Source organism: Gymnoscopelus braueri, assembly GCF_963280865.1.
Source record: "Gymnoscopelus braueri genome assembly, chromosome: 2".
NCBI classification, from domain to species: Eukaryota; Metazoa; Chordata; class Actinopteri; order Myctophiformes; family Myctophidae; genus Gymnoscopelus; species Gymnoscopelus braueri.
Window position 1 is genome coordinate 37346972 of NC_137604.1, and position 13499 is coordinate 37360470.

A 13499-nucleotide genomic window follows, 5' to 3' on the forward strand; every position below is an offset into this window, starting at 1 on the left:
TGGTGCCACCAGCCTTTGAAAGTAGGCCAGTGTCCAAATTATTTGGTGTTTCATCAGTACCAGTTCCCAGTTCCAACTCTGAAGTCGGTATACTGTAGTATGGGTATGGCTCAGCACACTCACACGGTGGAAAAAACACACCATTTAATATGCGTCTGTTGCCAGTTAAGAATCGGATGAAGCAGCGCCTCTTTATTAGCTCTCTATGATCTCACCAAATTAGTTAATACTGTATAAACGACTGTAAAAACAGACAAAGAAGTGGTTTGTTTGTGCAGAGCCTTGCCGTATTTATCTTGTCGAGTGGCTTGAGTGGGATTAGGGTAGTAAGGGTACAAGTATAATTCTTTTGTTCATTGAGTTTGTCGAGCGTGTTTCTTTTGAAGCATACTTGTTTGACCTGGATTAGCTCTTGTCTGACTTCTAATGCACTCTCCGGGGAGACGGGCTGAGACTAGACGCTTATTCATTGACGCACAGGCCTGGTAGACATACAGGAATACATGCACATTACTCATATAGACCCAGGCACGTGTATCAGTTAGACCAGGGATGTCAAACATACGGCCCGCGGGCCGGATCAGGCCCGCTAACTAGTTTAATCCGGCCCGCGAGATGATTTTGCAAAGCATTAAAAAAAAAAAAAAAAAAAAAAAAAACATTTTTTTTTTTTTTTTTTTTTTTAGTGCCAAAAATGTTTTAATAGTTTTTTGGCCAAGTCTACACCTGCAACCACACGTAACTTCCACTTTCCTCTTATTCTTCCTCGTCTTTGTATTGGTATTGTTTGTGTTGGAGCGCCTCAGTGCGGCTGCAGAGTTCATGTGCAGCCTCTTCCAGAGAGAGATAGAGACACTAGAAACTCTGCTGGAGACACAAAACAAACTGTGTAGACTTGGCCCTTTGAAATAAAATGTATTTTGGCACTTTTTTTTTTACAATGTTTTTTTTCTTAACGGTAATCGATTAATTAATCGGTAAGGCCTAACGGTAAACGGTTAATAAAATGTCTCCATTTGGCCATCCCTATTTGTGAAGTTTACATTTTCAGAATGTGCTTGTACTAACTAAGACTAAGTAAAGTAAACAAAGAAAACTATCTGAAGTTGTTGTTATTTTTATTATTAGTAATTATGCCATGATTTTACCGGTCCGGTACCGGTCCGGCCCTCTGGCCCTCTGGCCCTCCTCCATGTGGCCCCTGAGCTAAAATGAGTTTGCCATCCCTGAGTTAGACAAACGCATGCACCTACATGCACAGAGTAAAAAGGATGCACACAGCAGAATTAAAGTGGATCAGCATGATTTAAGGACATTTTAAGGTAAAGGACGTGTCTGTGTCATGTAACTTACCGAATGCTGCAGAATTCTGCTAGTTATTATTTATATTTTTTTTGGACAGGCCTGCGGTCTGTGAGCCTCCAACTGTGATTTTATTCACATACATGAACATGAGACACACTCAGGGACGGGGTTTGCCTGTGACCCCAGCGTGTGTCCGTATTGTATTTTGCATTTGAGTCAGCATTCCTCTCCATCAAAAATACCACCTCCCCTCCTCCCTACCGTTGTCCCATTCTTTCCTCTGGACCATTGGGGGTCAGAGACTCTGCAGACGCAGCATATGGTCTATAGACGGCCCTTATTGGTGCCGCCTCCGTAAAAGAAGAAAACCTCAGGAAGTTTGGAGGGCCCGGGCTTTTCTTTGCTCCACGTTGGAGGAGGAAAAAAAAGGAAAAAGAAAAGGGCTGTTCTGAAGTCCCGCTGTTCATCCGCTAAGGCCTCCTTTCAGAGTGCAGAAAATTGAGGGGCTGACACAGGGGACTAAAGGTTATTGTGCATCCAACACAATCAGGTTTTTATCAGCGCGTTGATGAGCTGAATGTCAGGCCGTTGCCGTTCTCTCTCCATACACATGCAAATCTTTACCCCAAATTGCATTTGGCTTGGCCGCTGAAAGGGTTTGTCTGAAAAAGGGAAAAAGCAGAGTTGGGGAGGGGAGGGGGGGTTCGTTCGTTGTCAGGTGGAGGTGGTCTATTTCTTTTTTGTCTGCTCTGAGAAGGGCTCACAAAGAGAAAGATGGCAGCTCCCATAAATAGAGAAGAGAAAAATATATACATGCTAGTGTGTCACAGTGTAATTAATGGAATTAAAGGGAGATGTGTGTGTGTGCGGCTGTGCGCGTGCCCACGCACATGCACGCACGCGCGCGCACACACACACACGCGCACACAATTACAATCAATACAAGAATTTTTGTCTTAAAAGTTTTTTTCTTTTTTTTTTATCATTACCGTATATCTTGTATATCTTACACATAATGTAATGTTAGAACTGTTCAGTACCATTATATCGAGGACGCTTGCGGCCGATTGTTGAGAACAAGCTTAAAAAAAGATAATTTAACTATTAATGTCTCAGAGTTTAACTGACTTTGGAAATCTATAGCTAAACCATTGTAGAGTGACCCATTATTTCCCCTTGTGATAGTTCTACTTGAATGTTGTCAAACATAAAATAATGACCCGTAGCCTACCGGAACATTAATGTCACTAAAGTTTCAGTAGCAAAAAAATACAGCTTTTAGTGACAGCGCACTCGAGCATGGATACTCCAGGCTGTTTGAAAAGGCTAGGATGAAAACATACAAAGATTGTCATGTGACAGAAGTGATTCAGACTAAATGAAGGCTGTGCAGCGGTGTATCAAAGACACTGCACACTGCTTTGGTTGAGTTGACATTATAAAACATTGAGTAGTAGCCATGCCTACTAATCGAATATATGTTTTTACAATCGATTGCACATTTGTCCCCCAAAGTTGCAGATAATTTGAGGCTTGATTATTTATTTGACAGCCCGAACACACATACATTGACTGCTGCTGATCACAAACTTTTTTTTTTCTTCGTGGGAAATAGTTAGCAAAAAATACATAATACAGAGCTTCCAGGCTGCATGATCATGTTGTCAACCAAGGACTTAAGTTACCTACTGTCCTTGTAATTTGTTGTAATTTTGCACTGTAAGAGTAGCTGTCACATTTATCCAAATGTCTCATTTGGAATGAAAGGCTCCAAATGTAACCACAGCCTTAATTAGGGGTTAAAACTTCCCTAGCATGTTTACTTTTGGGCTACCAGATCCATTATCCAGCTGCTAGCCAGCTGGATAATCATCCATTTTGTGACTTTGGGAAGGCCCACCTCTCTCTCTCTCTCTCTCTCTCTCTCTCTCTCTCTCTCTCTCTCTTGCTGTCTGTTTGTCTCTTGCCCTACATGTGTCTTCAGCTGGTGAAAGAATGTCATTCGGGGATGTTTCGGTGGTGTGTTTTTATGCTAATGAGGAGGAGGCAGCGGAACTCTAGGGATAGACGAGAGTAGAGGGGGAAGGGAGAAGACAAGACTTTGGTTGGACCCCCCCCACACACACACACACACACACGCGCACACGCACGCAGCAGATGGTTGGTGTAAAGGTGTTTCTTGGGGTGGGACTGACTGAATCACAGCAGAGTTCTGGACTCAGGCCAGCTACCTGCTGTTCTGGTGGCCATGGGGGACTGGAATATCTTCCGTCTCTCTCTGTCGGTATCGCACCCTCCCTGGTCTCTTTTTGTCTCCGCCTGTTCCTCTTTCCATCCTTCTCGTACCGTTTCTCTCCTTCTCTCTGTCTCTCACTTCGTTGTATGCCTGTCTGGGTTGGCTGTGCCAAAATTAATTATACCACGGAACAGGGTTTTTGTCTGCTCCGTCCAGCCAGGTTATGCTCACAGGTGACTTAGTGGACACACACACACACACACACACACACACACACACACACACACACACACACACACACACACACACACACACACACACACACACACAGACACACAGACACACAGACACACAGACAGGCACACACACAGACACACAGACAGGCACACAGGCACACACACACACACACACACAGACAGGCACACAGGCACACAGGCACACACAGGCAAACGCTCTGGGGCTGCTGAACATCAACAGCCAGGTATGACTCAGTGGCCTGCTGCCATGTTCAAGATGCTACCACTAATCACGGTGTCACGTCAGCTTAGGGTGACCAGACGTCCCAGTTTGGCCGGGATTGTCCCGGTTTCAAGCTGCAGTGTCCCGAGTCCCGACAAATATCTCTAAAACTGTAATATGTCCCGGTTTTTATAACATTCACTACGAAAATGTCCCTTTTTTAAATTTTACTTACAATTTTTATCCCACGATTTTGTAACCCCATTTTTTACACCCAGTGCCAATTGTCTATGTAATCCTGGGCACTAGCTTCCCTCTGCCAACCTAGGGAGGCCAGGGCCGAGCTCATGCCTCCTTCAATGCATGAGAGCCAACTGACCTTCTTGTCACCTGACAGGGGAGAGTTTCCCTGGTTGGACGTAGCGTGTGGAAGGAACACGTTATTCCAACCAGTTCCTTTCCCCTCCATCAGGCGCCCCGGCTGGCCAGGGGGAGGCAGTATGAAAATGTCCCTTTTTTTTCCAAAATTAAAAAAATAATAGTTGTTTTCACTTTCAGTGGTTGCACAGACGTTTATCATGTTCTTTTCATGTTAACATGCTCACCTAACCAATCAGAAAACATGAATAAATGCATGTCTGAATTCAACGTTGAGGCTGATTTTTGTCAATCAGTCGTTGCCTGTATGCAACACCTATGGTGCGTATATGAATGGCCGCACGACAAACGTGCACATTGATTTATGGGCCCCAGTTTGAGGGGCTGAATATTTGGTCACCCTACGTCTGCTGGGCAACTATGACCTATTTCTGTGTTGTGTGTTCAATGCAAAAAGAACTGCAATGTTGAAGTTGAGGAGAATACTTTGATCTCTTTTATTTATTGATGTTTGCTCTGGTGAAATTTAAACCCTACTCGTGACTTGTAGTAGTTAGTGCTCTACTTGTTTGCAGGGTGTCATTGCAGGGCAGCATTATCTCCAGCTCTGTGAATGCTTTGCAGGCCATTCTCTGTTGCAGAGGTTGTATCAGTGACAGTTGAACTGTTTGGTAAACAGAGAGAGGGAGGGTGTTTGGAGGTTTGTGTATGGTTGTGTTTCTGGGGGAGGTCAGATGGGTAATTATCTTGGGAAAACAGTCTTATCTTGAGCACCTGTCCTCTCTGGGACTATAAGCTGCCTGCTAGCTTTACGAACCGAACCCACCAACGCAGGTTTCCACCCAGACCCAGAAAACATGATCTTCATGTGTGTGAGGCCAGTGAGAACGGCTTCATTCATTAACATGGTGTGGAAGAAAAGCAGCGTCCATGCGCTTATGCTTGCGTGTGCTGTGGGTTTCCTGCGTTAGTCTTGCCTGGAAGCTGTAGCTTATTGTCCATACAGATCACTTTGGTCAATTCTTCCTTATTTAGTTTAATAGTGGTTAGTAGGCAATTCAATTTATTTCAAAACTTGATTAGACAATCATGTGTTTGTCACTCAAATCCGATGGGAAAATTTCAGGTAGGCTTGGCTGTAGAATGCAAGTGTCACCATCTTTTATAACATGGGCAATAGGGCTTAGCACTCCCATTAGGAGTGACAACTTTATTTAGCCAGACTCTTCAACCGGTTCCCTCCTCTAACTACATTGTTCTTCAAAATCGGTATCAGTATATTTATTCTCCACTGCTCAGGCATCCTCTCGCTTTCCAAGTTTGTATTGAACAATCTAGTGAGGAACTCCCACCCTCACCGTCTCTCCTAAACATTTCCACACCTCCACAGGTATGTCTTCTGAACCAACCGCCTTCACATTTTTCTTCCTTCCTCCTCATAGCTGCCCTCACTTCCTCCTTCCCAATCCCCCCCACTCTCTGGTTCACTGTACCCACATCATCCACCCTTCTCTCTCTCTCTCATTTTCTTGTTAAATACATGATTATTCTACAAACACGGGAATAATTGATGCTGGAGGGCAAGATGCAAGATGTGTGTGTTGAATGGAAGGATGCATGGTGAACACATGTAACCTACACAGTGGTGGAAAAAGGTACTCGAATGTTTTACTAAAGTAAAAGTAACAATAGTAGATAAAATAGCAGGCCTACAAGCTCATTGTGAGCTTGCAGATCTGCTATTTTCAAATAGCCAAAGTTCAAATAATTGTAGGAGTAAAAAGTACAATATTTGTCTGAGATGTATTTTAGCATTTTACTTAAAGGAGTAGTTCACCCAAAAAAAAACACATTTTCTATTAATTACACACCCCATGAAGCATTGAATTTGTGGAGATTTTTTAGTTTTTTTTGCATTCCAAAGTCAAACATGTGATTACCGGCGGAAAGATGCTAATTTATCCGACAAAAACTAAAACATCTCCATGAATTCAAGGCTTCATGGGGTGTGTAATTTATAGAAAATAAGTATGGTACTTGAGTAAATGTACTTCGTTACCTTACACCACTGTCTGCCTCCATATGCTCCCATTCATACCTCTCGCCTCCTCTTTGTGCCTCCCCTCCCCTTCTCACACTCCAGCTCACCTCTCCTCTCCTCTTCGCACCCCCCATCCCACTCCTCTTGTACCCCCCCCCCCCAGGGCTTCTTGTGAATGCATTGCCCTGAGTTAACCTGTCTGTTAAAATAAGTGTTAAAATTCCCTTCTGAAACACTGATGTTGCTGTGAGCCATATGGCTGGAAGGCTGGGATTACTGCTGGAGAAAGGTGTGTGTGTGTGTGTGTGTGTGTGTGTGTGTGTGTGTGTGTGTGTGTGTGTGTGTGTGTGTGTGTGTGTGTGTGTGTGTGTGTGTGTGTGTGTGTGTGTGTGTGTGTGTGTGTGTGTGTGTAGTAACTGAGCGTGACATTTAATTGGCTTGCTGAAAATTCAGAGTTATTCTTTAAGGATAAGGGTGAGGTGTGAGAGTGTTTTCCAGCCAAAAGACTCAGATGGTGGGACAAACTAATGGCACACAACGGGAAACTAAGTGAATTTAGCCAGGAGTCGACTGACTGTATGAGTAGCAGTAGTAGTTTTCACTCTTCATTTAAAACTACAGATTAGATCGGCATTTGCATTTTAGGCATTTAGCTGATGCTTTTATCCAGTGAGACACTAACAGCAGAATGGGCTTCAGGTCTTAGATGAACCAAATACTCCTGTATGATAAAAGAATGCCAGGAAGAAAAAAAGACTACGTACTTGGGTCATCATTTTTGAGCGTGTACTAAGACACTTTTCCACTGAAGCGTAAATTTGACTTTAAATTTGACTTTAACCACTTTGGCCAAAGCCCTATGTCAAAAATAGTGAAAGTAGTAGATAAGCTAGTCCAAACACATTGCAGTGTGACACGGTATGAGCTTGTAGATCAGCTATTTTAGCTAGTTTTCTTTTGTTGAGAAAAATCCATATCCCGCCTCCATCAATTTCATCCTTGGCACGCATTTATGAAATGCAATACATTACGTATGTATCTACCATAGGCATTGCTTTATGTTGGCTGCCATTAGTAATTCAGGTGCTGCTGGGGCATTGATACCCTTGAATGAAGTTGAACTTTGAACAGAAATGAGGCAAACTGTATAATGGTGTATACTGTTCTATATGATGGTTGAATTAATCATTTATTGCTGCTGCCCAGTATGGCTGTCGACATTTTTGTTGACGATTAATTGTCATAGAAATAATTGCGATTAACGATTTTAATTGTGTTTTTGGCATTGAACATTGGAACATAATATGTTCCAATGTTCAATGCCAAAAACACAATTAAAATCGTTAATCGCAATTATTTCTATGACAATTAATCGTCAACAAAAATGTCGACAGCCATACTGGGCAGCAGCAATAAGATGGCAGATCTACAAGCTCACAACTTGTATTCATAATATTATTATGAATACAAGTTGTGAGCTTGTAGATCTGCCATTTCCGCTATTTTTGAAAATATTTGAAAACTTATGAACATTTTTCAACATGGAACCGATTATGACGATTGTGACAGGCCGATGCAGTTGTAGAAAGGCCTATTCCTGGAGGTTTCAGGAGCTTATCTAGTGTAAACACACCTCAAACCTCCCATGATGTGTATGTACTGCCTCCTGCTCTCAGCTGGGAGCTCTTGGCTTGGCGGGGCTGTTCCCGGCAACAGGAGAGGAGCTTCTGCTGGTGTCTTGGCGGTGATTTATTTGAACAGCTGATGGGAGCCAACAGGGAACAGCCAGAGAACAGAGACACTCTCTCAGTCTCGATACAGCCTGACAAGTAAGGATTAGAATAGAATGTAATGGAACAGAAACGTGAAGCCAAAGGCAAATGCCTTTGGCTTCACCTTGGTAGAATTTAAAAGCAACACAATATACAGTAGATGCATAATATAACTGTGGTTCCTGGTCTATATCCCAGTTATTATCTACATGAAAAATGAATGAATGAACAAATTAATGATTAAATAATATTTTGCTGGGTGAGAGCAAAAAAATGCTGGGGGAGAAGAACTGGTAAAGATGGCATTGATTGCATAAGGCACTATTGGCAGTTCTGAAACTCAATGCATGGCTCTCGCCAAAGCCCCAGAGGAGCTCTGACGCACGCAGTCAGCAAGACACTGTCAGCATGTATGGGACAAGTTGGCCTCCATAACAAACAGATATACTGTAACTAGCGAGTACACTAATGTTGAGTCTAATTTATACTCGTTGCTCGACCGGGTGACGGAACTCTGTGACACAGTCATATGATGAAGAACAAATTAGCCGCCCTCCTCTTTGGTGATTTAATTTGAACCACAAAGGCTACTCCCAAGATGTAACAAAATAAAGAACCTTGGCCAATCTTTCCCATCCCAGTTGAAGTGGAGATCAGTTATTCTGTTGTTTGTTCAGCTGAATGGATGTTTGAAACGACAGTTTTGAGTTCGCGCAAACAAGGGTGGGTCATTTATTTGGTGAATGCAGCATTGTGCGTAAAATAATTAAACTGTCACAGTATAATTCAGCATTCATAACTTTGCCCCCTTGTCATCTTCCTTCAGCTTTTATTTGTTCTTGGTAAGCAATAAAGCAAATGGTGAGGTGGCAACAACACTATAAACCTACAGCTCCAAATGCTAAAGAGCTAGATCTAAAGACGTCAACTCCTTGTCTAAACACCCCCCCCCCCCCCCAAATTGACCCCATTGTGACTTTGGCTTAATCATCCCTCTTTTAGAATAACATTAATTATAGTCTAGTAGAAGTTGACTTGGGGACATTTTGTGCAGAAATCTATTGACAACCAATGACACGTAATAAAGTACATGGTGGCACAAATGGTACAAGGACAACAGGGTGTCACATGCGTGACAGCAAAAGCAAAAGAAATACAATACATGGTATAGTATGCATGCCACTCTACATGCATACATACACATATTCAACCTTCAGGCAGCAACATGACACATGGTTGCAGCTGCAAAGGGGCCCTGGTTAGTGTCTGGACCAGTTAAACATGATGAGAACTTCTGCTGAGTGTGAAGATATGCATGAAATAAGTTTAATTATGCATTATGGACCATGTGCTTGTTTTTTAGGAGAGTGATCAGTGCAGTCCCATGGTATCTTTTTTTTCTTACACACATGCACTGCATTATATTTTCAGTCCAGTGACTCCAGTCAAGTCTTAACCTACTGGATGTTCAGATATGGACACCGTTACATTTTCGGGGAAACAAATTAACATAAGTTGCCGGCATAGGCAGTAGGAGAGGTGTTCTCACATGCCCTATTTACTTATGCAGTTTGTGCAATAACACAGACTTTTGACATGCCTTAATAACAGCCTTCCCTGCCATTCAAGCACACACTTCAGCAACAATGTGATCTCAGCCTGTGTGTGTGTGTGTGTGTGTGTGTGAGATCTCAGTTCAATCCCACGTCTCTCTTGTTCCCTGGAATTCCACCTCTGGCAGTGGCACAGGAGGCAGAGAGGCACTGGGGGAATAAAGTAGATCCACAACATCCAGCTATCTGTTAGGGATGGGTCAGAATATTCGAATAATCGTTATTAATGGAAATCTAGTAATCGAATTTCATTTTGGTCACTTTCACACTATCTGTCTGTTTGTCTATCTAATGCTTTTAACCAAGCTGTCTAATCTACTGTGTATGATCTAATGAATCTATGTAATCTTGTGTTTTGATTTGAATAATAATAGCTTTATAAACACTTGCTTCAAGAGATGGCTGCATTGCTAGCTAAAAGCAGCAGGATGATATTCATTTTGGCTCATAATGGCTAAATAATTAAAACATATATTTTTAGGGCATGGTTCTGAAGGAGGATAGCTGTTTTTTAAACTTTAATTTTTTAAGACTTCTTTATTGGGAGACATTTTCAGTTACAAGCTGATTTCAGCATCACATGTCAGGAATCATCGTTCCATTTATATTTACTGCGCAGCACAAAGGTTATGCGAACCTCGGCCAATAAGTTAAGCCGATGGGTCGGGTTAGCCAATCAGGGACTTATACTGGCTTAGTGGCACAAACCTGATGTGACGCTTCACCAATCCATGAAGTCGGTGGTTTGGTTTGGCCAATCAGGGAAGCCTATGCATACAATCTCCCGAACACACAGAGAATTTCTGCGTCTTTCTCAGACCCGCTGGCTGACAGATACAGATATTCGTGGGTGGACGAGTTATGCCAGGGACACATTTCTGGGTGAATTATAGTATAGATAGATAACTGTGGAAGAAGGCACTAATACTGACACAAATCCCCTCCGTGACGGAGTTAAGATGAAGCTATTTTTTACAGGGTTGGGTCTTCACCGTGGACATGTCAGTCGCTCTGTGAAACTGGAATGTACGAGATTCTAGACCAAAGCCTGATTTATACTTGGTTGCGCATCGTGTCTCACATTAAGAATAACAGATCTACAAGCTCACCTGTAGATATGCTGTTTTCGGTGCGAGACACCGGCACGCAACTAAGTATAAATCAGGCCTAACAAGGCAAAGAAAAACCCAAGAGGGGAGAAAATGGATGGAGTCCATTGCTTTAATCCCTGTACAAATGGTGTCTGGTGCCAGTGGTGGTGGTTGCCAGGTTAGCAGGGGTGCTACCCATGTAGGGTGTTGGAATAGTCCCCTAGTGCTTAGAATGCACGATTGCATACCGCTAAACACAATATACACACAGAGACACACACATACACACCCTGCTTGGAAACAGGCCCAGTCAGCCAGAGAGAGCTGTTTGAGCTGATTGATTCAAAGGCCCTGGAGGCATAAAGTCCAGCGGTTCTAATCTCTGTCTTTATGGATTATAGGTCAAACAAAAAGTACGGGGGAAGGGAGGGGGGCGGCTCGACACCGAAAATACTTGCTAAAAATATTTGTAAAATGGACCATAACCTTGTCTGTCCTTTCCTTGGGCAGATCAATGCTTTTATTTAATGGTGTGTTTGTTTTTGTTTTTTTGTTTTTCTTTCCTTTTTTAAAAATAGAACGGTGAGAAAAACAGTCTTGTTATGCTGTGCATCCACACATCATTGTGAAATATTAGTGTTACAGTGGAGATTGTTACTCATTTTGTCCTAGATTTGTCAACAGATGACGGCGTTAATGAGCAGTACAAACTCATTACTGATATAGCCCAAATGGCTTCTGTAGAAAACACTATCAATTTAAAAAATGTTGCATGATGCCTCATGGCTTGATAAAAAAATTCAATGATAATGAGATTTTCAAGTAAATAACCTCAATAATATTCCATATTGCATTCTACTTTTTTATATCCACAACAATCATTGTGTAGAGATGGCAGTGTTTCAAATGGTCGATCTCCTTTGTGTAATTAAGCTCTTTGTATGAGAGTCATAAGGCGTGGCACTGAGGTTTGTAAAACTAGAATATTTTCTAGCATTTGGGGCTCATTAATTCTTGGCTTTTAAGTCGCTGTTCTACTTTGGGAGATTAGGGTATTTTTTGTCATGTGACTTAGCAAAACAGATGGGTTTCAATGTCTCTATCAAGGACACATACTCTATGATCTGTTAAATGGGGGTTAAAATGATTGACACACATTTTTTTTTAAACAGACCTTAAATTACAGAAATAATAGATGATGACTTGAAATAAGAAGAAAAGAAACCGGCACAAATTCCAAGATGCAGTATTACAAGTGTCCATTTCTGCTCAAAAATGTCAATTTTCAACTGTAGATGAGCAGTTAAATGTTCCATCCTGTACACCTGCTTCAGTCTTTGTGTCCATTGAGCCAGGGTGGGTGCATCTAGCTTTTTCCAGTTAATTGTTAGATTTTTTTCGAGCAATCATCAAAAGTATGTGTAAAATATACCTCTGGTTTTGGTTTCAAATGTCATCGGGTATCGCATCAAGCCAAAAATGCACCGTCGTCCGACTGACATGCCCATATATGGAGATCTCTGTATCTGTCAGTCCTTGTCCCTTTTATGCCCATTTTGGAGATCTCTGTATCCGTTAGTCCGCGTCCCTTTAATGCTCATATATGGAGATCCCTGATGTCATCAGTATATGCCACTATATGGGCATATGCCCATATATATATAGAGCTGCCCGGCCGGTCGCCCGTCCTCCCTTAAGCCAATTTTAATATAGGATGTTTCAGACCATGTCAACCTCAATTTATTCACAGTCAAATGACTACCCTTGACATGTTAACTAATGCTACTGTAGATATGGGTCAGATTATATGCTGCCAGGTCTTTGAATAAGAGAATTAACATGGACGTTTTACATTTTATAAACCAAGTAAACTTGCCTACTTGTCCTGCTGTGACAGTGTTTGTTTTCTTACTGACACACATCCATGTATTTTTTAAATCATACAATGGGTTTTAAATGAGTTTCAGCAGCCCAAAGCACAGCTCCCAGGTGTTAATGAAAGAAATTATAGAAGTGAGAAGCAGTGAAATTCTGATCAGTTAAATCCTTCCATAAAAAGTGAGCATATATAAATCCTGAAAGTATAACATTGTTGCTAAGTTTTGTAATTGGTGCATTGTGCTTAAAATGGTTTCCCTGTGAAACAACTAACACATGGTCACCCTGTGATCGTTAACTGATTCACTGCCAATCACGTAGATCTACGCGAACCTATTTAAAGCCGCCACGTGCCAATCGCGTAGATCTACGTGAACTAAAAAAAATATTTACATCCAATTTGACCCAAAGACCAAGGAGATATGATTTTTCGAAGATCTAGACTCCTATCCACTTCCTTGTTAAATTAAAACTTAAAAATTCTGTATCTCGGCTCCTGAGTACTTTTTCTTTTTCAATGAAAAACTCTGGCACTGGCTAAAGAAATATGAAAATACCTCTGGCAGTTAATGGGTTAAGAGACGAATCTTAAAGTTATGCCATTGCTTGAGTGGCTTATGCAACATTTACAATATAGCCCTGTTTATTTCCTGGAATACCAACCTGTCCGTCATACTTTGAAATGACACTTATTTGGATGCTGTAGTTTAATATCCTATTTTTCTC

At 41.8% G+C, this 13499-nt stretch overlaps 1 protein-coding gene across 4 annotated transcripts in view; it reads left to right on the top strand.

Annotated features, from left to right (window-relative positions):
* Positions 1-13499, top strand: part of sipa1l2 (signal-induced proliferation-associated 1 like 2) — a 94513-nt gene that overhangs the window by 26761 nt on the left and 54253 nt on the right. Inside the window, exon 1 of one of the 4 annotated variants that reach the window (XM_080415135.1) lies at positions 8133-8248. The exons of the other annotated variants lie outside the window; for them this stretch is intronic. The gene's annotated coding sequence lies outside the window, so the exon portion shown is untranslated. Of the gene's footprint in view, positions 1-8132; positions 8249-13499 lie in introns of those variants that run through there. 4 annotated transcript variants of the gene reach the window in all.